Below are 27,758 nucleotides of genomic sequence, written 5' to 3'. Positions count from 1 at the left end.
CGGTGACCCAATGGAAGCAAGTGCATCTGCAATCTTGTTCACCTTCATGTGGTAGTCATTGATGCTCATACTTTCTCTTTGCACATTGTGCAACTCTTGCTTGAGCTGCATTTTACTGGCTTGCGTATTTGTGCTATACATTTTTGACAAAGTATCTCATGCCTCCTTTGGCGTACTTGCATCTTGAATATGCACAATCATAGAGTTTGAAATGCTGATAGACAGCCAATATATAACTTTCCTGGCTCTCTCATGCCATGCTTTAAATGCCTGAATTTGCTGTTGATTAGGAACATCAGGAAGAACTGGTTCTTCTTCATTTCCTGCAACGAATTCCCAATATCCTTTTCCCATAAGGAAATTCGTCATTCTAAACTTCCATGCTTGGAAGTTGTTCTTGTCAAGCTTTTTAGTCACAATCTGTGAAAGAGAATCAGACGCCATTACAGAACACTGCAAAAAATTATGTCACTGCAAAGAACACAGCTTCAGCCTCACAATGGCAAATCTGCAAAACTGACGAAAGTGGTATTTGACCACATAGTCACTTCCTAATAACGGTTTGCATCAACCGGCAATAAGAATGATTCTGTAACTCCCAATGTCTTTGTGCACAGGCATACGATGCAATTTCTACAGTAACTTTTCACCGACCTGTAGAACAGTGGTCGCACAGCATAAAATAGGGCCTTTTCCTGAGTGCGTGCAAAAAACTTCCGCCTCTAAAACAGGCCCCGAAATGGCCTCAAATTTAAAAAAACAGAGCAACCAAGGGCTCAAGACCTTTCCGGTAGCATATACTGCCCTCTTGCTACACCGTGAAGGGCGTCTCAATTTGAGACAATGCACTCTTACACTTTTCGGCTGTGCTACATACACAGAGACTTGCCCCCAAAATAGAAAAATGAAAGCAATACTGGTCCTCTTACCAGAACACCGTGAACTTGGTTTGCTTTCTTGAGCTCCTTACCACGAACAAGGCTCTGATACCATGTCAAGATTGTGTGAGAGAAGGAAGGAGTCTCACTTGTAGCTTTCTTGCTTGCACAATGGGGGAATACACACAAAGGTGGAGGCTGAAAACAGTTTTCCTCTTCTTAGTTGTGTAAGCCAAAAGAACTCAAGTACATAGAAATAGAAGAACCCTATATATTGGTCTCAAACCAAACTCAACTAACTAAGATGGCATACTAACTGAGCCACGAACTAGAGTAGATAAGGATAGCTGTCATCTAGCTATTATTCATGGGCGGTGTACCAACCGCATCTGCAACTGACAAGTCGGTGACATAAATGCATAATAGCCACCCTGGCATATCACGAGTGGAGCTCGATATCTCAACAAATCACACATTTAGTTATCTGGGGCTCAATACTGGCTACTTTTGGCTGCCTTTTGATTCTTGATTCTGTGACAGAAGATGGTAACTTCATTCAGTTTTTTTGGTACGATAGTATTTTGATTGTTATTCTATCTCTACTACCTTGATTTTGTGTCAAAGTTGTGGCACAAAGAATTTGGCCTTCTGATGTACAAATTATCAGAGAGATAGAGCTTAAACATAAACGCAAAAGGATCTGAAACTGTGTCACCAACTTCCGAGCTTGGTTGAATCTAGGGATAGAAAGTTTTTTATTTAAAAAAAGAGATTTTTCAGTGATTAGTCTGGATTTAATCGGCAGCTCCATAGATCCATAAAAAGAGGATACACTTTGATAGGAAAAAAAAAGCATGGCCACCGTCCTGGGGGGGAAAAACTCTCTCAGAGATGCACATGTAAGAAATAAAAATGAAGGCAATTTACAAGACAAAGCTCGAAGCGGACGGAAGGACACGCGAATTGGATGCTGCTACAAGCTGAACAACAGGAGAAACCTCAAAGCTCATGAAAATCTTAAAGCATGCATTGTTGTCAGTAAATTATGATGTTGCTTTCAATGTGACGGCTGTAATATGAAGGCATGGAGTGTGTTAAGAGAGCTTTCACTCTGGGAAGAAGCATCACTTCAATGCTGCGATGAATGTAGCTATTGGGAATTGAAGGCTGTCAGACTATACTCAATTCGTTCCATGATTCATGCCTCATCTGTATCTGACAATTGTAGTGTACTAACCATCTTGGATCATGCTCATACAAAATAACAAGAGCACAAGCCGTGATTACTGTGTTCTTTAGAGATCACATCAGCGTGCTCATTCTATTACCTCATCAAAAGGTGACATATGGGAAAGCGCAGATTTGGAGAGATGGACATGATTCAAAGGAGCCCATGGATGTGATGTATTTTATTGTGGATGTTCATCATGCTCTAAGGGCCATAAACTTGAAGGATTCAGTGTGTTATTCGAGAGAAGATGGTGCCGTGGAAGAGCCTGGATCTTTATCTGTAGTCAAAGAAGGTGGATGGTGGCCTATCTTCTCTCTATTTCTCAACAACAGACCCTTGAGGCTTGGATGCACAAAAGACAACTTCTACACCCCCTGTGACCAACACTCCCAAAGATTTGCGCTTTAAGCCCAAAGGGATTTTAGCCCCATGACTCACCAGCTTTCCCACATAGAGTTTACCACTACTCAGTCTCTCGATCGGTTGTATCTGGAAAGTCGTGGAGAGTGCTCCATCTATGTCTATGAGTTGAAGAGATGGGGTTGCAACTTAGTCCACAGAATGAGGAATTTAAAGAAAGCCAGCTGCTATATAGGAGTACCGTGATATAACTGAACTTACCTTGGTGCATCAATGTAACTGATTGCTAGAGCTAAGCGGAAGAAACTTTAACTTGGATGTAAAGACATTTACTTTATTCACAATTCAGAGATTCAGCTCTCGTTTGTCCCTTTAAAAGGTGATGACACAAAGATGCAAGGACAACAGAACAGGTGCCTTCTTTTTCTGAGAACTAGATGCAGCTTGTCTTCGAAGCTAAAAAAGGAATAGAGATAGAGAAATAGAAGATATATCTTCCAGCATCATCAACCATGGAGAAGATGAAAGTTTTATAGAACCTAAGAATTTCAGCATTTCTGATCAATCTTGTTGCCATCATGGAAAAGGCTGATGAAACACTGCTACCTATTGTGTATAGAGAAATTGGCATGGAACTTGGAGAAAGGTCTTTCACCCTGGGCATTTAGAGTAATTCTTGAGTTTGAGATAGGAGCTTGAGAGTTGAATTTTCTACTTGAGATCGGGTGGCCTAAAACCAGTGGGCTGTTTAGATTTGAATTCGTCTTGTATTTTATAAACATCTTGGCAGTAATACAATTGTTACTTGGCATCATATTCGTCTTGATTATTTGCTTCGCTTGATCTTCCGTCTTGGAATTTCTCAAGGACCTTTGTGGTTGTGACTTTGTTTTCAAAAACCCTTCGACATCTTTGGTGAACCTGATGTGAAAGTGTCGCATTTAAAAAATTTCAAGATGGGAGATACTTCAACATCAATTTCAGCCCCTTCTACGATTCCTACTTTGTCTTTTACTTCGACTCCGTCATCAACTTCTACTTCAAGTACTTCTATGGATGATTTAAAGCAGATTTTGTAGAACATGTCTATGTATATGCAACTTCAAAATCAGCAGACACAATTGTATATGCAGCAACAACAGCAGTTACATCAACAACAGTTGTCTCAGCAAAGGCAACTATATTCGGAGCAAGAGAATGCAATCAGTGCGACTAAGGTGATTAAAGGAGTTGAAAATGAAAAGAAGCTATTTGATGGCCGTAATGTATAAGCTTATTTGAAGACGTATGAGATTAAGATGGGATTTTTTGGAGTACCGACAGGACTTATGAGTAAATATTTTCTTCGTCTTGTCACACCCGCCTTGAGGGTAAAAGTGACTAATCTTTTTCTTCAAAATTCGCATTGGAAATATTTTAAGAAGGCCCTCAAAGAGGAGTATTTTCTTGAGGACTTTGGGATGGCTACACGGCGGTCATTCCGAGAGTGGGTCTACATGCCAAACAAAGGTCTAGCTGCTTCAGAATTGATACGAGAATTTGAAGAGAGGTATAGTCAGCTTGATGCCATTGAACAAAGAGCATTGGATATTGAGAAAGTTGAGCTTTTCTTGCAAGTTGCAGATCCTGCTCTTCAGAAAGAATTAGGAGAACTTCTTGAGGATCGCACGAAGCCTATGGGTCTTAAAACAGATTGGCAAGACGCCCAAGATGCGGTCTCGACTTTGACCAAGAGGTGGATATGGAAGACCTCCCTACAGAATGGATCTATGACACCAACATCATCTTCTGCTCCTATGTCTGCTTCTACCCCTATCATTTCTTCTCTTTTTCAGCCAGATACTTGGCCTATACCAGTGCCTACTATTTCTAATCCTCTTGTTCCAAGTCCGATGCCGGCTCCTTCTGCTTCGAAATCATCCGCTCCTTTGGTTTCTTCCTCTTTTGATGACATAATCAAAGGCATAACGGATTTGACACTGAAGTTAGTTAGAGCAGAATTGGTGGGAAAATTAAAAGAGCAGTTTGCCTCGACCGTGCCTATTATTTCTTCTAGTGCTCCTAATGCACCTAGGAGTGCTCCTATTGCACCTAGGAGAGATCAAAGATGTATTTGGTGTGATAGTATGGACCATCAGCATTGCAGGGATTGTGAATCTTTTCAAGATGCAAGGAGGAAGAATTTGGTATTTTGGGGTCAAGATGGCAAGATCTAGTTGACTGAAACAGGAGCTCCGCTTGCTACCAACTTTGGAAAAGGCAGAATGAAGAAATTAGTAGATGACATGGCTGCGCGTACTTCTTATGTGGCAGCTAGAGGAGATGCCTCTGCATATGGATTCTAGGTCAAGAAAGGTTCAGAGAGTCAGTCAGCATTATGGACCTATGCTATAGAGACGGTAAACAAGGGGAAAATCCAGCAAACTGTTTTGACTAGTGCACGTTCTAGCATTAGATTTGAGACAGGTTGGGATTCCCCTGTTGACATGTGCACTATTTATGCCTACTTAGCCAAGTCTCATGGATCAGATGTACTTGTTGAGGATAAGCATAAGAGAGATGAAGAGAATCCAAATGCAGCTAAAAAGACTAGAGGGGGTGAGTTTGTTACTCCACCTAATGCAGGGCCGTCTTCGAGACCAGGGCAAGAATGACAAATGGAGGATGCTCAAAAGAAAGAAAAGAGGCAGGAACCTAGACAGAGAAAGCAACCAGGATTTAGATTAGTGTATGATATTGAGACATCTACAGACATGAAGAAAATCTTTAATGACAAGATACTTGGCAGTGAGGTGACTTTTACTATTTCTGAGGTTTTGGGCATCTCGAAAAGAGAGTTTCAAGATCTGTTCTAAGAAGTCCTGAAGAGAAAAGGACATACATTGCCTACTATTGATACACATGGAGTTTTGATTGGGGAGTTGGATGAGGATGAGGTTATAGTCGAGAATGGTTCTGTTCTTCCGCAGACATAGAAGAGGGTTCGGCCTATGCATTATGCTGAAACTGATGAGCCTATCTTGGTACCGCGCAATCACTTTTCACGAAGTCATTGGGCTAGGGCAACTACATAAACAATGGTAAAAATTGGAGAGAAACAAGTGCCTTATGTTGCTTTGGTGGATCATGGTTCAGAGATTAATCTCATAGTTCGTGGAGTTTATGAAAGTAATAGATGACCTATGGATGCACAGCCCAACAACACTACAGGTGATTTGTATGTTGTCTGTCCCAGTGTCAGGATTTCTATTGGAGATGTAGAGGAGGATTTCCATTTCTTTGTGCAAGATTCATGCTCTTACCCCATAATCCTAGGATAGCCATTCATCACAGAGATGCGCATGGAGACAAAAGTAATGGATGATGGATTTGCTTATGCACGGATTCACAGTAAAAATGGTATGAGAGAAGTCCAGTATATGACTACGTGTGTAAATCATGTTAGAAACATGGATACTCTTCGAGATGCGCCTTTGCCCACTGTAAGGGATTCGGGTTTTCATTAGGTACTGTTGTTTCACGAGATGACAATGGTACAGAGAAGAGGAGATTGGAGTTATTGCCTCCTGGTAGTAGTGTTTTCTCCTTCAATTTTGTTGGAATTTCAGCAAACAGTTCGATGAGTTATTAGAAGATTTCTAAGTTGCCTAGAGCTGCCAGGCAGTACATATGCAGGAAGGAGAAAGATTTGAAAAATGCAGGTATTTTAGAGGATGATGAGCATATAGATGGGATGTATGATGGTATGGTTTGTGCATATACAATGTGACAGAGATGGAAAATATGCTGAAAGCTGATGTGCAGAGTTGTCTCAATAATATATCAGTGCAGTCCCTAGACATGTTTCATGAAATTTCAGATTTTGTGTCACAGATAGAGTCAAAGGCTGAGGTGACTCAGAAAAAAGTGTTAAGAGATGAAGAAATTCAGCAAACAGAGTTTCTGGCTTATTATGATCAGCCTATAGAGACAGAAAGGGCTGAAAACTTTCAGCCAATAGAGTTTACTCTGAAATATTTCAGCATCTAGAGTTTAGGGTTGTTCCTATGCAGTCCATAAAGCAGAGGGCTAAGGATATTTAGCCACCCACTAGAGGGTAGAATTGCTGATTTATAGCAATATTTGAGTAGTGTAGAGGATCATAATGAAGCTAGGGTTGACACGAAATACAAGACTATGGATAAGGAGGTGAAGCCAGTAGCTGGACCGCTTCCACCTAGACAGTGATCAGCAAATAGAGAGGGCTGCCAAGTAGCCAATTTTGAGGAACCAAGAGCATATAGGCCATAAATTTTCAGCAGAGACTCTTGCTAAATTAAAAATTGGAAATGGTGATTTCTTGGTACCCTCAGAGAAGGAGTGCTTTCAGGATATGCTTGAGCGACATGGAAGGGGGTTTGCTTTCTTCTCGCATGAGATTGAATGTGCGAATCTGGATATTTTTGCCCCTATGGTGATCTTTACTATTCCTCATATTCCATGGAACCTCTGACCTATTCCAGTGACTAGGGCACACCTGCCAAAGCTAGTTGACTTGTTGAATGAGAAAATTAGGATGGGAATCCTAGAGCTGTCATCTGCACGATACTCAAATAGGTGGTTTACGGTTCCAAAGAAGAATGGTACTCTCCGATTTATATAGGATATGCAACCAGTAAACAGAGTTACTATCAAGAATGTTGGTATAGGTCCAGTTGTGGATGAGTTTGTAGAAGCCTTTGCTGGACGTGCCATTTATTCTTTAGGTGACTTGTATTCGGGATATGATCAGTTTCAACTGGCCTTGGAAAGCAGGGACCTAACCACTATGAGAACTCCTATTGGGCTTGTCAGGATGTGTACCTTTCCTCAAGGTGCCACTAATTCTGTTGTGCATATGATGAATGCCATGCATAAGGTCCTTCGTGAGTACATACCTTGGGTTACCATGCCTTTCTTGGATGATTTGCCCATTAAGGGGTGTGTAGAAGAAGAGAAGAATGATAGTCTAAATGAACAAGGATGTAGATACTTTGTGGCTGATCATATTGCAATTTGTGAAAAGATCTTGGCCAGGTTAGAAGAAGTGAACTTGACAATATCAGGGCAAAAATCAGTTTTTGGAGTAAATGAGGTCATCATTGTTGGACATATGTGTGGGTATTATGGCAGGAAACCTTCACGTGTGCGAAGGTGGATGCTATAGGAAAGATTAGGGAGTATTGTTCTACCACTTCAGAGGTACAGAGATTTATTGGAGCCTGTGTGATTTACATGATTTGGATACCCCATTTTGCACACATAGTAGATTGTTTATATCAGCTACTTCGAAAGGGGCAGAAATTTTATTGGGATGAGAGTTACACTAGAGCCATGCAAAAATTGAAGAAGTTATTGTAGATTGCTCCTACTCTCAGGAAAGCGAATTATAATTGCAGAAGGCCTATTGTATTGATAGTTGACACTAGTCCAATTGGCATAGGTTGGGCTGTGGGTCAAGATGATGCAGATGGAAATAGGTATGCTATTCGGTTTGGGGAAAAAGTCCTAAACGAGAGACAAAGGAGGTATCTGCAAATCAAGAAAGAATTACTGGGAATTGTTATGGCTCTCAAATGCGACAAGGAGTATTTTATTGGAGCCCTAGTTGTGGTAGAGATAGATTGCTTGCCATTGATAGGTATGATTATGAGTTGCTCTACTCTGGATATAGCCATGCTGAGATGGATCGCATATATCAAGTCATTAAATCCAGAATTTAAACACATAGTAGTGAAGGATAATCCAGTGGGGCGGATATGCTGTTTAGAGCCAGATATGATGATGAGGAGACACTACTTGTAGAAGAGGATGATGCAGAAATTTCAGCCGCTATGGTTGATCATGTTTGCCATGTCTATGATATTGTGGCTTTCATAGAAAAACTCTATGTTGGAGATTGGTTGTAGATTGGCAAGTACCTTAATACATTAAGCAAAAGAGATGAATGGACAGATGAAGAGTTCAAGAAGATAAGAAGAAAAGCCTATGGTTATTTTCTCAAGGACGGATTTCTTTGGAAGCACCCGAAGAAAAGAGGTGGATTACCCTTACGGGTTGTCTGCAATAAAGAGACCCAGTTACAGGTGATGAGAGAGTTTCATGAGAGTCCTTGGGTTGGTCATAGAGGAGTGTGGGCTACTTATGAGAAAATCAAGGAAAAATATTGGTGGAAAGGCATGTACAGAGATGTTTCTTACTTTGTAGAGACTTGTAGAGACTATCAGATGTATTCTGTAGTGCGTCATCGAGACAAGCTTCACCCGACCTATCCGCTATGCATTCATTATAAGTGGGTAGTTGACTTGGTTACTATGCTGATGGGTCTATGGCAGATGAGATATATTGTATTGGCTAGAGAGGATCTTACCAATCATGTTGAGGGCAGACCTTTGAGAACGAAGACCACTAGTGCAGTGTGTAAGTTCTTATTGGAAGAAATTTTCTGCAGGTATGGCTGTGTGGGTAAGATCATTGCAAATCACGGTGAATTAGATGCAGATGAAGCTAGGGAGTTTTTCTCTCAACTAGGAATCAAGTTGGCTCTAACCACACCATACAATCTAGAGGGAAATGGAAAGAGTGAAAGAGGGCATCCGCCGATAGTAAAAGCATTAGCCAGAGCATGCAGAGGACGGACTGGAGAATGGCTGAGACTTCTACCATTTTCTTTGTGGACTGATCATATGACTCACAGTGTTACCACACGATATATGCGCGCAGAGTTGATGTATGGTCAGAAACCAGTTACGCGGACTGAGACTTGTGCTTTGACTTGGTTAGTTTTACCTTGGCAAGAGGATTTGACAAGAGAGGAGCTCTTAGCTCTTCGGACTCGGCAGTTGGAGAGGACCAGAGGATATTCAGCTAGCTATTGGCAGGTTGAAGGTTGCTAGACTTAGAAATAAGGATAGGTTTGATAGCAGGCATCGTTTGCGGCCTAGAGTAATAGAATAGGGAGATTGGGTATTAGTCTTTGATAGCAGTCTTGAAAATCAGTATACTGTACTTCGAAAGGTGGTGAAAAGATGGTTTGGGCTGTACATAGTGAGACATGTCTTTGCCCAATGCCCATTGCACGAAAAAGAATCAAGATTTTCAAGAAAAGCGATGAGGATTATGCATTGAAAGAATTTACAAGAGAAGAGCAACGAGAAGAAACTCTAGTAGAAGAGACAAATGATATGACAGATAACCTTGTTAATATACCGGAAATAGACAACAAAGAGATTGATCTGTTTGTGGATCTTGATGACAATGATCATGGGTAATTGGCCCATCTAGAGGATGCACAGGATCAAAGGGGGTGGATGTCGTGCTGCTACGCATCTGAGGTGTGGAATCCACCAAAAAGTTTGTGTGTGTGACATTCGTTACTTTGTGCATACTTAGTCGTTGTGTTTGCATTTTTTTCTGCGTGTGGCTTACATGTTTGTATGTATATTGTCAAGATTGTGGGAGAGAAGGAAGGAGTCTCACTTGTAGCTTTCTTGCTTGCACAATGGGGGAATACACACAAAGGTGGAGGCTGAAAACAGTTTTCCTCTTCTTAGTTGTGTAAGCCAAGAGAACTCAAGTACATAGAAATAGAAGAACCCTATATATGAGTCTCAAACCAAACTCAACTAACTAAGGTGGCATACTAACTGAGCCACAAACTAGAGTAGATAAGAATAGATGTCATCTAGCTATTATTCATGGGCGGTGTACCAACCGCATCTGCACTGACAAGTTGGTGACATAAATTACACAACGGTCACGCTGGCTTATCACGAGTGGAGCTCGATATCTCAACATATATGAACCCTAGTTTTTTCGTAAGTGTGTTTTCATTTATCGTCTCAAACCCGTGTGTGTGCTGGGACTTTGTTCCATTGTAAATAATATTAACTGTGTTCATTTATCTATGCGTGTGTATGAATGAATGCTTGTATATCATGCGGAAAAGTGGCAAAGAGGGAAGGCAAGCAGTTATGTCTTCAGACTTTTCAATGGGACAGTTTAGATTCTTGAGAAAGCTCCTATTAGTGCATGGACATTGGAATTACCAAAGATTGTCTTACATGGTGTTGTATAATTTCTATCGCAATGCTGTGTTTGTCATGATGCTTTTATGGTACATCTTACAAATAGCATTTTCTCCCTCATCTGCCATTTTTGATTGGAACCTGATGTTCTATTCTTTGATCTATACATCTGTTCCTACTGTTGTAGTTGGAATCATGGACAAGGACATTGATCACAAAGCATTGCTGAAATATCCTCTTGTCTATGGAGCTGGTCAAAGAGATGAAAATTACAACAGTTTGCTCTTTTGGGTCACCATGATGGATACTCTTGCAGAGTTTAGTACTCTTCTATGTCCCTTTCTTTACTTATCAAATAAGCACAATTGACATATGGAGCATGGGCAACTTGTGGACAATCTCAGTGGTTATATTAGTGAGCTTGCATCTTGCAATGGATATTCAACAGTGGACATGGATCACACATTTAGTTATCTGGGGCTCAATACTGGCTACTTTTCGCTGCCTTTTGATTCTTGATTCTATGACACAAGAGTCTTTTCTTTCACACTACGAGGTTGTGTATAAGATGGTAGCTTCATTCAGTTACTCGTATGATATTATTTTGATTGTTGTTCTATCTCTACTGTCTTGATTTTGTGTCAAAGTTGTGGTGCAAAGAATCTGACCTTCTGATGTACAAATTATCAGAGAGACAGAGCTTAAAGATAAGTGTAAAGGATTTGAAACTGTGTCACCAACTTGTGAGCTTGGTTGAATCTGGGGATAGCAAGTTTTTAATTTAAAAACAGAGCTTTTCCAGTGATTAGTCTAGATTTAATCGGTAGCTCCATGGATCCAAAAAAAGAGGATACACTCTGATAGGAAAAAAAAGGCATGGTTGCCGTACTGGGGGGGGGGGGACTCTCTAAGGCCTATCAGAGATGCATGTAGCAAATAAAAACGAAGGCAATTTAGAGGACAAAGCTCGAAGCGGACGGAAGGACACACGAATTGGATGCTGCTACGAGCTGAACAACAGGAGAAATCTCAAAGCTCATGAAAATCTTAAAGCATGCGTTGCTGTTTGTAAATTATGCTACTGCTTTCAATGTGACGGCGGCTGTAATATGAAGGCATGGAGTGTGTTAAGAGAGCTTTCACTCTGGGAAGAAGCATCACTTCAATGCCGCGATGAACGTAGCTATTGGGAATTGAAGGCTATAGACTGTACTCAATTCATTCCACAATTCATGCCTTATCTGTATCTGACAATTGCAATCCACTAACCATCTTGGATCATGCTCATATAAAATAGCAAGAGCACAAGCGTTGATTACTGTGTTCTTTAGCAATCACATCAGCATGCTCATTCTAATCACTTCATTAGAAGGTGACATATGGGGAAGCACAGATTTGGAGATATGGACATGATTCAGGGGAGCCCATGGATACAATGTATTTTATTATGGATGTTCATCATGCTCTAAGGGCCATAAACTTGAAGGATTTAGTGTGTTATTCGAGAGAAGATGGTGCCATGGAAGAGCCTGGATCTTTATCTGCAGTCAAAGAAGGTGGATGGTGGCCTATCTTCTCTTTGTTTCTCAACAACAGACCCTTGAGGCTTGGATGCACAAAAGACAACTTCTGCACCTCCTATGACCGGCACTCGCAGAGATTTGCGCTTTAAGCCCAGAGGGATTTTAGCCCCATGGCTCACCAGCTTTCCCACATAGAGTTTACCACTACTCTGTCTCTCGATCGGCTGTATCTGGAAAGCCTTGGTGAGTGCTCCATCTATGTCTGTGAGTTGAAAAGATAGGGTTGCAACTCAATCACAGAATGGGGAATTTAAAGAAAGCCAGCTGCTATATAGGAGTACCGCGACATAACGAAACTTACCTTGGTGGTATCAATGTAACTGATTGTTGGAGTTGAGCAGAATAAACTTTAACATGGATGTAAAGATATTTACTTTATTCACAATTCAGAGATTCAGCTCTCGTTTGTCAGCTCTCATTTGTCCCTTTAAAAGGTAATGACACAAAGATGCAAGGGCAGCAAAACAGGTATCTTCTCTTTCGAACTAGTTGCAGCTTGTCTTCGAAGCTAAAAAAGAAATAGAGATAGAGAAATAGAAGAGATATCTTCCAGCATCATCAACCATGGAGAAGATGAAAGTTTTATAAAACCTAAGAATTTCAGCATTTCTGATCAATCTTGTTGCCATCATGGAAAAGGCTGATGAAACACTACTACCTACTGTGTATAGAGAAATTGACATGGAACTTGGAGAAAGGTCTTTCCCTCTGGGCATTTAGAGTAATTCTTGAGCTTGAGATAGGAGCTTGAGAGTTGAATTTTCTACTTGAGATCGGGTGGCCTAAAACCAGTGGGCTGTTCAAATTTGAATTCATCTTGTATTTTGTAAACATCTTGGTAGTAATACAATTGTTACTTGGCATCATATTCGTCTTGATTATTTTCTTCGCTTGATCTTCCATCTTGGAATTTCTCAAGGACCTTTGTGTTCGCGACTTTGTTTTCGAAAACCCTTCGACACCGTGCTTTATATCATACGCATCTCATGATTGGGGGCCCACTGACACTTTCCAACAACTGTTCACACTCCTCTAAACCTCTATCACTCTAATCTATTTAATTCTTATTTCAATTGATCAACAAGGGGAAGGATAAATCAAGCTCTCAAAGTCAAGAGCAAGCTAAAGAAGAAGTTCAGCATTAGCAAGACTCATCAAGAATAGTATCTCTTGATACTACAAAGTGTGTTTTTCACAATACCTTCACTTGTGTCTTTTGATACATTAAAGATCAACTTGGTTGCTGATTATTCAATAATTTTAAGATGATTCATGGTCATACTAATGCCAAACATGAAGATCTTTAAGTGGATGCTTCTCATGAAGAGTAGCATTACTCTTGCTGCTCATTTCAACTACATAGAAGATTTGTTTATTCCACTTGCAGGGATGGTTTGATGCCAGGAGGTATATTTCAACGTGGATTCCATGCCATGGTGGATTTCGTGAGGTTTTACATTGTATTCCGTAAACTTTGTTGACCGGGGCTCATACACAAAGTGGATTCTTTGTGCGAGAAGATGATGGGGACGCCTAACCTTTTCGGGCGTTTCATTAATTTAGTGTGTATATGGGTGATTCCATAGCGGGTGATTCCACAAAATACATATTCAATTAATAAACGTTTATGAGTTTAGAGTGCGCACTCGTAATAAATTAAGGTTAGGATTAATTTCTAACTACTTGATTTATTTATGTAGCTGAAGACTGCTAGGTATTCACTTTTCTTGGTTTAATTATAATATTTTACTAACGATTGTGAATGCTTCAGTTGATGTGTAGAGATAGCAGCAGTGGCGGAGGAAAGCATTGGAGGATAGTGTGTATTCGAGTTATCACTTATATTTTGATGGGCGCATACCTTAGGCATGGCGCCTATATTTTGTCGTGCCTATTTATTGAGGTGTTGGATATTTATTTATTATTTTGTATGCGCATGGGCGCACGATTATGATATTTAAATTTGGACATTTTATTGGGAACACCTAACTCTTTGGGCGCCCGTCCATTAGCTTTATTTCTATTTTATGCTAACGTAAACTCAAAAGCCAAAAGCGTGCTATATTGTAATTTGGGCTATTATTTGAGCTTGAAGATGATTAATACATAAAATACATGCTTTGTGGAGCGCTTACACAAGGCATGGGGGGAGATTGCACCCAATTGGTCTCTTGTTCATGTCGTGCATGCTTTTTACCTTGAGTTTTGTGCAAAAAGTAGAGTTCTTTTGTTCTTGGGGACCTTCCAGCATTCACTACGCGAGAAAACAGCATCCGATCTGCGCACTAGTGGTATCAGAGCGAAGCGGAGATCGAGAGCTTCCAATCGCTATCCATCTTGTACGAAGGCGGAGCTCTTGGAACGATCGAGCTCTACGGTCAGTCTCATCGCGAATGGTCAATACGGGTGGATTCCTTGCGATCATGAACCTCTGTTTACAGCCTCTGATCAAGAAGGACGGGCTTGCAACGGCGGAGGACCACTCCTACATCCCTTTCTTCAAGTCGCCTTGTACAGAGAAAAGAGTAACTTCCATATCTTTCATTAAGCTTCAAAGCTTAAGTTTAAAGGTTATAAAGCTTAGTTATAAGCTTTAAAAGAACTTCAAGATCAAATCGTCAATAGGCAGCAGTATCCCGAAAAGGATAGGCATCCCCATCATCTTCTCGCACAAAGAATCCACTTTGTGTATGAGCGGGGGTATGATGGCAGGAGGGATATTTCACGGTGGATTCCGTGAGGTTTTACGGTGGATTCCGTAAACTTTGTTGACTGGGGCTCATACACAAAGTGGATTCTTTGTGCGAGAAGATGCTGGGGACGCCTATCCTTTTTGGGCGTTTCATTAATTTAGTGTGTACATGGGTGATTCGGCAAAATACATATTAAATTAATAAACGTTTATGAGTTTAGAGTGCGCACTCGTAATAAATTAAGGTTAGGATTGATTTCTAACCAGTTGATTTATTTATGTAGCTGAAGACTGCTAGGTATTCACCTTTGTCGGTTTAATTGTAATATTTTACTAACGATTGTGAATGCTTGAGTTGATGTGTAGAGATAGCAGCACTGGCAGAGGAAAGCATTAGAGGATAGTGTGTATTCGAGTTATCACTTATATTTTGATGGGTGCATACCTTAGGCATGGCGCCTATATTTTGTCGCGCCTATTTATTGAGGCGTTGGATATTTATTTATTATTTTGTATGCGCATGGGCGCACGATTATGGTATTTGTATTTGGACATTTTATTGGGAACGCCTCACTCTTTGGGCGCCCGCCCATTAGCCTTATTTCTATTTTATGCTAACGCAAACTCAAAAGCCAAAAGCATGCGATTTTGTAATTTGGGCTATTATTTGAGCTTGAAGATGATTAATACATAAAATACATGCTTTGTGGAGCGCTCACACAAGGCATGGGGGAAGATTGCATCCAATTGGTCTCTTATTCATGTCGTGCATGCTTTTTACCTTGAGTTTTGTGCAAAAAGTAGAGATCTTTTGTTCTTGGATACCTTTCGGTATTCACTACGCAAGCATACAGCTTCCGATCTGTGCACCAGTGGTATTAGAGCAAAGCTGAGATCGAGAGCTTCCAATCGCTATCCATCTTGTGTGAAGGCGGAGCTCCTGGAACGATCGAGCTCTACGGTCAGTCTCATCGTGAACGGTCGATACAAGTGGATTCCTGGCGGTCAAGAATCTCTGTTTACAACGTCTGATCGCGAACGACCGGCCTGTAACGGCGGAGGACCTCTCCTACATCCCTTTCTTCAAGTCGCCTTGTATAGAGAAAAGAGTAACTTCCATATCTTTCATTAAGCTTCAAAGCTTAAGTTTAAAGGTTGTAAAGCTTAGTTAGAAGCTTGAAAAGAACTTCAAGATGAAATCGTCAATAGGCATCAACATCCCGAAAAGGATAGGCGTCCCCATCATATTCTCGCACAAAGAATCCACTTTGTGTATGAGCCGGGGTATGATGCCAAGAGGCATATTTCACGGTGGATTCCGTGCCACGATGGATTCTGTGAGGTTTTACAGTGGATTCCGTAAACTTTATTGACCGGGGCTCATACACAAAGTGGATTCTTTGTGCGAGAAGATGATGGGGACGCCTATCCTTTTCGGGCGTTTCATTAATTTAGTGTGTACATGGGTGATTCCATAGCAGGTGATTCTGCAAAATACATATTAAATTAATAAACGTTTATGACTTTAGAGTACGCACTCGTAATAAATTAAGGTTAGGATTGATTTCTAACCAGTTGATTTATTTATGTAGCTGAAGACTGCTAGGTATTCACCTTTGTCGGTTTAATTGTAATATTTTACTAACGATTGTGAATGCTTGAGTTGATGTGTAAAGATAGCAGCACTGGCAGAGGAAAGCATTGGAGGATAGTGTGTATTCGAGTTATCACTTATATTTTGATGGGTGCATACCTTAGGCATGGCGCCTATATTTTGTCACGCCTATTTATTGAGGCGTTGGATATTTATTTATTATTTTGTATGCGCATGGGCGCACGATTATGGTATTTGTATTTGGACATTTTATTGGGAACGCCTCACTCTTTGGGCGCCCGCCCATTAGCCTTATTTCTATTTTATGCTAACGCAAACTCAAAAGCCAAAAGCGTGCTATTTTGTAATTTGGGCTATTATTTGAGCTTGAAGATGATTAATACATAAAATACATGCTTTTTGGAGCGCTCACACAAGGCGTGGGGGGAGATTGCACCGAATTGGTCTCTTGTTCATGTTGTGCATGCTTTTTGCCTTGAGTTTTGTGCAAAAAGTAGAGTTCTTTTGCGCTTGGGGACCTTCCGGCATTCACTACGCAAGCATGCAGCATCTGATCTGCGCACCAGTGGTATCAAAGCGAAGCTAAGATCAAGAGCTTCCAATCGCTATCCATCTTGTGTGAAGGCGGAGCTCCTGGAACGATCGAGCTCTACGGTCAGTCTCATCGTGAACGGTCGATACAGGTGGATTCCTAGCGGTCAAGAACCTTTGTTTACAACCTCTGATCGTGAAGGACCGGCCTGTAACGGCGGAGGACCACTGCTACATCCCTTTCTTCAAGTCGCCTTGTGCAAAGAAAAGAGTAACTTCCATATATTTCATTAGGCTTCAAAGCTTAAGTTTGAAGGTTATAAAGCTTAGTGAGAAACTTTAAAAGAACTTTAAGATCAAATCGTCAATAGGCGGAAGCATCCTGAAAAGGATAGGCGTCCCCATTATCTTTGTCGTACAAAGAATCCACTTTGTGTATGAGTGGGGGTATGATGCCAGGAGGCATATTTCACGATGGATTCCGTGCCACGGTGGATTCCGTGAGGTTTTACAGTGTATTCCGTAAACTTTGTTGACCGGGGCTCATACACAAAGTGGATTCTTTGTGCGAGAAGATGATGGGGACGCCTATCCTTTTCAGGCATTTCATTAATTTAGTGTGTACATGGGTGATTCCATAGCGGGTGATTCCGCAAAATACATATTAAATTAATAAACATTTATGAGTTTAGAGTGCGTACTCGTAATAAATTAAGGTTAGGATTGATTTCTAACCAGTTGATTTATTTATGTAGCTGAGGACTGCTAGGTATTCACTTTTGTCGGTTTAATTGTATTATTTTACTAACGATTGTGAATGCTTCAGTTGATGTGTAGAGATAACAGCACTGGTGGAGGAAAGCATTGGAGGATAGTGTATATTCGAGTTATCACTTATATTTTGATGGGCGCATACCTTAGGTATGGCACCTATATTTTGTCGCACCTATTTATTGAGGCGTTGGATATTTATTTATTATTTTGTATACGCATGGGCGCACGATTATGATATTTGTATTTGGACATTTGATTGGGAATGCCTGACTCTTTGGGCGCCCGCCCATTAGCTTTATTTCTATTTTGTGCTAAAGCAAACTCAAAAGCCAAAAGCGTGCTATTTTGTAATTTGGGCTATTATTTGAGCTTGAAGATGATTAATACATAAAATACATGCTTTTTGGAGCGCTCACACAAGGCACGGGGGTAGATTGCACCCAATTGGTCTCTTGTTCATGTCGTGCATGCTTTTTACCTTGAGTTTTGTGCAAAAAGTAGAGTTCTTTTGTTGTTGGGGACCTTCCGGCATTCACTATGCCAGCAAACAGCATCCGATCTGCGCACCAGTGGTATCAGAGCGAAGCGGAGATCGAGAGCTTCCAATCGCTATTCATCTTGTGCGAAGGCGGAGCTCCTAGAACGATCGAGCTCTATGGTGAGTCTCATCGCGAACGGTCGATACGGGTGGATTCCTGGCGGTCAAGAACCTCTGTTTACAGCCTCTAATTGCAAAGGAATGGCTTGTAATGCCGGAGGACCACTCCTACATCCCTTTCTTCAAGTTGCCTTGTACAGAAAAAAGAGTAACTTTTATATCTTTCATTAAGCTTCAAAGCTTAAGTTTAAAGGTTATAAAGCTTAGTTAGAATCTTTAAAAGAACTTCAACATCAAATCGTCAATAGGGGGCAGCATCCCAAAAAGGATAGGTGTCCCCATTATCTTCTCATACAAAGAATCCACTTTGTGTATGAGCGGGGGTATGATGCCAAGAGGCATATTTCATGGTGGATTTTGTGCCACGGTGGATTCCTTGAGGTTTTACGGTGGATTTCGTAACCTTCGTTGACCGGGGCTCATACACAAAGTGGATTCTTTGTGCGAGAAGATGATGGGGACACCTATCCTTTTCGGGTGTTTCATTAATTCAGTGTGTACATGGGTGATTCCATAGCGGGTGATTCCGCAAAATACATATTAAATTAATAAACATTTATGAGTTTAGAGTGCACACTCGTAATAAATTAAGGTTATGATTGATTTCTAACCAGTTGATTTATTTATGTAGCTGAAAACTACTAGTTATTCACTTTTCTCGGTTTAATTGTATTATTTTACTAATGATTGTGAATGCTTCAGTTGATGTGTAGAGATAGCAGCAGCAGTGGTGGAGAAAAGCATTGGAGGATAGTGTGGATTCGAGTTATCTCTTATATTTTGATGGGCGCATACCTTAGGCATGTCACCTATATTTTGTCGTGCCTATTTATTGAGGCGTTGGATATTTATTTATTATTTTGTATGTGCATGGGTGCACGATTATAATATTTGTATTTGGACATTTTATTGGGAATGCCTGACTCTTTGGGTGCCCGCCCATTAGCTTTATTTCTATTTTGTGCTAAAGCAAACTCAAAAGCCAAAAGTGTGCTATTTTGTAATTTGGGCTATTATTTGAGCTTGAAGATGATTAATACATAAAATACATGCTTTGTGGAGTGATCACACAAGGCATGGGGGGAGATTTCATCCAATTGGTCTCTTGTTCATGTCGTGCATGCTTTTTACCTTGAGTTTTGTGGAAAAAGTAGAGTTCTTTTGTTCTTGGAGACCTTCCGGCATTCACTACGCGACCATACAGCATCCGATCTGCGCACCATGGTTAGATTTATTTGTTTTAAAGTGTAATTGATAAATTTATTTGAAGAATTTGAAGACTTTACATCTGCCTCAAACATCATACAAAGCTAAAAAATGATGATATATTTGCTTGAGGGGGACATGGACATGAAGACCAATGCAAGTAAAGACCATAAAGAAGAAGACTATGAAAAAGAAGACCAAGAGGACCATGAAGAAAAGGACCAAATTATCAATACAAAGAAAGTGGTCAAGAACATCAATACAATAAAAGGACCACAAGGGCCTGTTAGTCCTTGACCCAAATTTTTACTAGACTTTTTTATTATATGTACTTTCCATTGATGTTCATGTCATAAGCTTTGTAAACTCCTCATGTAAACTGGAATGATAGCCTTTGTACACTTTGTGAGGTCCCTGTTACAGCCTCCCTCTGGATGTCCACCATGTTTTTGGTACCCACACTTAGCTTTGTTTTGTGATAGCCTCTTGATGTTACCATGTTTGTGGTGTGCCAACACTTTGCAGATGGTGCTCACTAAAGCCTCTACAAATTTGCCTTCTTGGCTATGATTGAGAAGTGGTGTTGAGATTTAGGAAATCAAACCCAATTGTATGCCTCTTTATATGGAGCAGTGGGCAAGGAAAATACTAGCAATCTAGGAAGAGGTCCTAAACCCCATAAGCATAGTGGTGCAAGAATCCTACCTATGCAGCTTCTATGAAGCATTATACTTAAATATCACTTTCATATGTGTAATGCAATATGATGGTACTTTTGTCCTTTGAGTTAAGTGTCTGAGTCATTGTCCAACCACAAAAGACTGTGTTTATGAGTCCAAGTCTCAATCTTGGAACCTAATTCACTTGTGTGGCAGTCAATCTAGTCTTAATGTCTATGTCCTCTCACTCTTCATCTTCCATCCTCCATAGCTCCTGCCATGTCATAGATCCATGGATTTTTAAGAGGTTCTAGTTTATCACAAAAATAGCTCACTACGAGCATTGTAGTACAACACCAATAAATCTTTCACAACCCAAAGGTCATTAGGTGCTTTCATTCTCTTCTTTTCTAGCTCTTGATGTGATAAAGCCTGCAATCAAATTTTAGCAAGATGTATAAGAGAAATAAATATTCCCTGCAATTCTTTTGCCTCACCCAACGAATGATTGAAAGCAAATCACATAGTAGATAGATCTATTTCCAATGATAAGACACACTCTTTCCAACATACCAGCATGAATGGGGTATGGCATGTAGCTCTCTTGAATATCGTATTATAAGCCCAAACCGCCACATACAATTTCTTATCCCAATCTCACCTACTTTCAAACACTATCTTGGATAAGATCTCTACAAGTTCTTTATTTGTACTCTCAACTTGATCATTTGCTTGTAGATTACATGGGGTAGTTTTATTGTGTTTAATCTTCAAAGCTACTATAACATTATTCAAGAAGTGTGTCCCTGGATCAGACGCTATCTCCTTAGGTGGAGCAAAATGGCAAACAATCTACTCCATAATAAAACTGCCTGTGTCCTTAGCGTTATCCTTCATCATTGCTCGAGCTTCAAACCACTTTGTAGTTTGTTGCTACAATAATATAATACTTCCACGTGGTCGATGAAGGGTATATTCTCCCAACAAAATCAATACCCTATTTTTTGGAGGGTAACGTAACTAAAATAGGATTCAGTCAGTTGCTTACAATTCTCCTTGGCATCAAGTCTTTGGTGGAAAATATCATAGCACTTAACATAATTGAAAGCATCCTAGAGAACCTATGGCCACCAATATCCAGCATGAAGAGCTTCTTGGGCAATAAGCCATCTAGCAAAATGTCTCCTACATACTGAATCATGGCATTCCTCTAGAATGAATGGTATTTCATTAGGTACTATACATTGGCAATAAATCTCGTCTATACCTTTCCAATACAAGATACTCACTATAATAAAAAAGCATAGTTCTTACTTCGTATCTTTCTCTTCTCAAAATTTGATAGAGTAGCCCCAACCTCTCCCTATAGATAGGTAATATGTTATAGCTACATACCAGGAAGGGATGGGAGCTATATAGATTTTGAATAGACATTCGATGTCACTTCCTTCAGCTAGAATTTTCTTTGACTCCCTACAATCTACAATACAAACCACTTTGCTAAATGGTCGAGAAATTGTAACTTATTCATCAACAATCTAAGTCCCTCCACCTTCATAAAAAATACCACCTTCTTATAGAGAATATAGTACCTAAATTTCTTTATCGTGAAAACCATTCCAAGGCACAATTTCTCCATATAAGTATGATTAATTTTAGATATCCCCAAATTATGAGTAGCAAATCCTATTGGATGATACCATTTCTCTTCCCAAATTTTGGCTAAAGAATAGAGCTGATATTATACATTGTTGCTGTTGAAAATATATAGAAGACCTCAGTTCTTTTGGGTGCTTTTAGGATTTGGGCTTTTGCTAATTCTTGCTTCACATCCTCAAAATATACCTAACAAGCTTTACTATAATTAAACAAATAGTTAAAAGATAGAAGGTTCGTCGTCAATGTCAATGTTGTTTCTACCAATGCATTGATAAATCTCCAATAATATCCCACTGATGACAGAAAGTTGTGCACCTCTTTTGGAGTGTATGCTAGACTCATAGCAACTATAACCTTTATCTTTTTCTAAGTTAATCACAATACCAACAGAGCTAACCACATGGCCTAATAACAATCCATAGAGCACCCCAAAGACACTTTTGTGGATTAAGAGCAATGGAGAGCCATCTGTAATTATTAAAATATTTTCTTAATATAATTAGTTGTCTTTTTCTTGTAGTGGCTACTCCCAAATCATTGATCTAGACTTTTAACTCCTCTAGGGAGATGTCACCAAAATTCTTATCAATTGTACATTGCTAAGACCTATGCGTATTGCATAACCCAAGGCCATCACATGATATGCAAAGGTAAAAGACAATGATAAATGTTATTTTTAGCTTATCTTCCTTCTCTGCAATAGCCATTTGGCTATATCCAACAAAGCAATCTATAAATGAATAGATTTCCTTACATGCTAATTGATCTAAGATCTAATCAAATAAATAGTAATAGATAGTAATCCTCCTTAACCATATGCTTATTAAACTCTTTGAAATCTACATAAAGCCAAATTTGATTATTCTTCTTCTTTCTGATAACAACTGGTGAACACCACTCTGTGTGTTGTACCGAAAGTACCAGGTCATCTTTTCATAAATTTTCAACTCCTCAAATAGTGCCTCCATTAATTTGAAAGGCATACGCCTTACTTTTTGTTGCACAGGAGGGCAAGTACCTAGTGCACCTTCTTTTCTTTTCTTTTCAGGTAAATACAAATGCTACAATCCACAAACTTTAGAGGCCCCATCATCCCTGCAATGTGCTCCTATCCTCCACCACCTTAACTGGTTGATTATTTTCTTCCTAAGACCAATCCCCCTGAGACCTCATCATCATCGACTCGCACGACCTCCCTTTTAAATCACTGAACCTTCATCAACTCAAAACCGCAAGTGTCTTGGAACTAGCACTTGTCTTGGAGGGGGTGATGTTACACGACATGTCACCATGTAGCCCAAACCCAAGAGAGGAAGATCAAGGAAGCCCATGTCAAAAAGTGAATGAAGAAGCTCATTATGCTTTGGCAGGAACAGTGGAGGATAAGGCAAGCTCAGAAAAAACATGGGAGAGCTCAAAGTCTTTTATGTGAGATCCAGTCCAGGGATGAAGTATGCTCTGTTAACGATGAAGGAAAGTATCAAATATTATAGCAAGGCTATCTCAAGGATGAAGGAGAGCCTCCAAGGGCTCTGGTAAGAAAAGTGTGAGGCATAATGTAATTCATTGTATCGGTGTCCAAAAAAATATCAGTAAAGGGATAAGGCAACTTTAAGGGAATAGGGATTAGCCATGTTAAGATTGCATCGTAGCAATGGTAGAGGGCAAGAGGACGGATCCTTGTAACACCATCATCAATTTCAAGGAAAGATCTGCCTATCCACCTCTCTCCAAACAAGTATCTATCCAAAATAATGTTCAATTTCAAGGATAGATCTACCCACCATCACCGTTAGCGAGGGACAAGGCCCAACACAATCTTCAATTTCAAAGGCCGATCCATCTGACACCATCCCCCACAAGGACTTGTATACAAACTCAAAAAACCCATTTGGCTACACCCATCCCACCTTCCAACTACTACCCATTAGTGCCATGGGACTGGCACTTGGCTAGGAGGGGAGTAATGTTAACCTCAGCACAAGAAAAAGAAAAAGATGTGGAAAAGTGCAAGTCAAGAGCTAAAAGAGGCACCCGAGAAGGAAATTAGACACAATGGAAGGAGGAAGGAAAATGGCCAAAAGTGTAAGGGTGGCCTCTAAAGTTAAGTCAAAGACACAAGCACATTCTTAAGTGCAAGGCACCCCTAAAATTTTTTGTAAAAGAGCACCAGACTCCCTCCTATACAAATTGTAAAGGTAAATGAGCAATAAAACGAAAACTAGGAAGATAGAAGGACAATGGGAAAGAGGGCCTAGGTTGGCAATGTAAAAAAGGGGATAAGGGGATGACTGCCCAAAAGGGATTTAGGGTTTTGTATATAAAGTTGAAAAGTGAATGAACAGCTCATTCTGTGGTGTATGGCAAAGTGGACTCATCTTCTTCTCTCCTTTTTACTTGCTCATGTGTGCTTGAGAGAGGGAGTGTGAGAGTGTGAGGGAGTGAGTATGTAAGGGTGAGGGATCAAGAAAAAGAAGCTCTCCATCATCTCATCTCTTCTTATCTTCTCTTCTCTTCTCTTGTCTCGCATGTGGCTATGAAGGATGGATCCTATTAATATAGTTGATGAGCTACTACCTATTGATAAAGAAGATCTTATTTAGTACATTCTAGAGATTGTCATAGGTCAGTGTGAGAAGAAGCTTTGCTCTCGCTCCATCATTGAATATTTAATCAAATGGAGAAGTTTTCCATCTGAGGAAGCTTCATGGAGGTGCATGATTCTATACTAGATGAGTTTCCTTACCTATTGTGGGACGCATTGGTAGCTGAAGCTTACTGACTATGGAGCTAGTTATGATGCAGATAGGGACTTGATAGCAAACTGTTTTCAAAATTTTTTATTTTTTCTAATTTTTAGAATTATGCCACATAGATAGGGTCAAAGTACTCTTCAAGAGCTATGTTTTCACATGTGGCATGCTTCGTCTGAATACTTACCAAAAGTTATGGTGGATTTGGTTCAGTAGGATCTATTCATACAACAAGCTCTCTACTTCATTTTGAGTTCATCAATTGAAGACTTTAAGGCTCCAAGTACTTTTGAAGCACTCTTGATCATGTATATAGATGAGACGTACTTCCATTCCTTTATTTCAGTCCGTATGTCTTTAATCTTTCATTCATTTTCCCATTGTAAATTTGAATACACAGTAGTATTCTATTCCATCCATCCTTTTCCAATCTTTGTAAGTTTTTTTAAAGGGAAAAAACCTTCGGGGGGATGGGATGGATTGTAAGAAGTTGGGAAATATAGTGGTTTAGTGTGAGAATAATAGTAATACCATGTCACACATGCATAGGCATAAAAGGAAGGGACATGTAATTTTTCTCATCTTTTGACACATTAATACATTAATGTCTCTCTCCTCATTACCTTTCTCACAACTTCAATGGCTTCTTACTTGTTTCTGTCTTTCTCTTTCCTATTCTAGTCTTTCTTTCTCTTTGTCACTCTCTTTCTCTCTTTTTTTCACTTCTTCTCTCTTCTGCAGTCTTCTCTCTCATCTTTCTCTCTCGCCAGTTAACTTCTTGACATGCATAAGCTCTTCTCCAATTCTTTTGCTATTCTCAAATTGGAGTAGTTTGTCTCCATAGTGCGCATCACTCCATAGTATTGTCTCCCTATCAACACACACCTTGTATGAACAGTTTATGGTGATCAAAACCTTACAACCACATTTTCATATTTTGATTCCTACTACTTTGCCAAGAGGAATCATGGATGAAATATCTTGTTGGGGACTTGGGAGGAAGGCATGTTTGATGCATTTAAGCATAGTGTATCAATATAGCATTTTCTTGTGGGCCTTTTAACATATAATTATAAAGGAAGAATGCACAATACAACACATGGCACATTCACTTGCTCCACACTCCATCACACACACACACACACACACACATAGTCACAAAAACCATCTATACACACGCCAACACCACACTTAGTCACATTAGGTATTCCATTGATGCACCACACATAGCAATCTACACATCACATGCACACTACATGAACATTCCTAACACACAATGCACTAGCTTAGCAACACATGACATTGGACATCAAATATAATGAACACACCATATGCTAGATGCATAATGGCATTGCACACATCACACATCATACATTTTACGTGTGGATGCACTTTCCATAATACACAATACATGTGCTTCGATGGTGGAAACCTCTTCTTCAATGAAGGATTGAATTTCTAGTTACCACCTCTATTGTAAGAAGTTTTGTAGACTTGATATCTCTCAATCCAATTGTTAACTTTCACTAAATGAAGAAGTACATTTCCGGTTACCACCTTTATTGTAACCAATTTTGTAGAGTTTATACCTCTCAATCTAACCATTAACTTTTGAACAAGTCAAATGATGTAATGCTAATCTCTTTGTATGCTATAAATTCAATAAATGCACAATGACTTGCCATGTTTGACTTGTCTGTGAAGCGAAGAGATTGTAAAGACATATGGTAACCACTATAAGGATTTAAGCCTATAGCGACGGCCGGTAGCAACACAGGTACCGGTGTCGCTATTTGCATCGCTTTTGCGACGCAAATAGCGATGCTCCACAGGGTAAAAAAACAGGCCAAAACCGAGCACGAGTTTATTTCGTGTTTTTGCGTCTTATGTTTTGAGAGCGAGAGTGAGTGAGAGAGCGACCATTGTGAGAGAGGGAGAGGAAGAAGGCTTGCTGCCGCCGCCGCCACCGTTGTTTGCTAAGGAGAGGAGGAGCCTTCATCGCGAAGAGGAGCCGCCCCACAGTTGCCATATCTCATCAATGAGTCTATTCTCTCCTTCTTTTGCTTGTTTAGGGTTTAAATCACTTTCTCTTTTGCTTGTTTAGGAGAGGAAATGAGAGAGAAAGAGAGGGAGAGGGAGAGGGAGGGAGAGAAAGAGAAAGAGAGAGGGAGAGAAAGAGAAAGAGAAAGAGAAAGAGAAAGAGAGGGAGAGGGAGGGGGAGGAAATGAGAGAGGGAGAGAAAGAGAAAGAGAGAGAGAGGGAGAGGGAGAGGGAGAGGGAGGGACAGTGCATTCTCTCTTTCCCTCTCCCTTTTGCTTTTAGAGAGTGTTAGGATATATTGTGAGAGGGAGAGAAAATGAGAGAGAAAGAGAGGGAGACGGAGAGGGAGGGGGAGGGAGGGAGAGGGAGAGGGAAGGAGAGGGAGGAAATGGAAGAGGTTTTGGGCAAAACCTTTGTGGTATGAAGGAGATGCTCTCAATAAAAGGCCATCTTTGTCTCTACTTTCTATATCAGTGCTATCCATGTCTTGACATCTAATTGAGCAAGGTCTATTTTTATGACTTGAATGTTCTATTAACCACCATCATCTTTGTCTTCCAAAGGTCACTATTGATCCTCTATGCATATAAAATGTTTGGAATGCATCCATGTGTCTTTAAAAGCCCTCAAGAGATTTTGCAATCAATACCACATCATTTTCATACAATAAAATGGATATCAATATGCCTGCTAATTGGTCCCCCCAAATTATACACATAATCTGAGAGCTCATCATCATAAACACAAAATAGAGTAGGTGAAAGTGTGCACCACTCCTTCATTTGGATGCAACTATCCACCATATCAAAAATCCCTCCTAGTTCATGTATCCTCCCGATCACTAAATCATACAAGGCATGAATCCCCACTATAGATCTTCTAGTGTGCCATTATCCTATGGTTGCAACTTGAGCCTAGCACAAGACACATGTCAAATGCATTGCAAAAATCTAGAAAATAGCAATAAATCCTCTTCTGATGTGTCCTACCCTCCTATATAATAACTTTGGCAATAAATACATGATCAAGCATAGTGAACCCTCTCCCAAAGCCTATATGCATAGGGGATTCACT

The sequence above is a fragment of the Lygodium microphyllum genome, chromosome 7, assembly GCF_053477565.2.
Source record: "Lygodium microphyllum isolate KBCC chromosome 7, Lygodium_microphyllum_v1.1.10, whole genome shotgun sequence".
Classification (NCBI taxonomy): Eukaryota; Viridiplantae; Streptophyta; class Polypodiopsida; order Schizaeales; family Lygodiaceae; genus Lygodium; species Lygodium microphyllum.
This window is presented reverse-complemented; position numbering follows the sequence as displayed.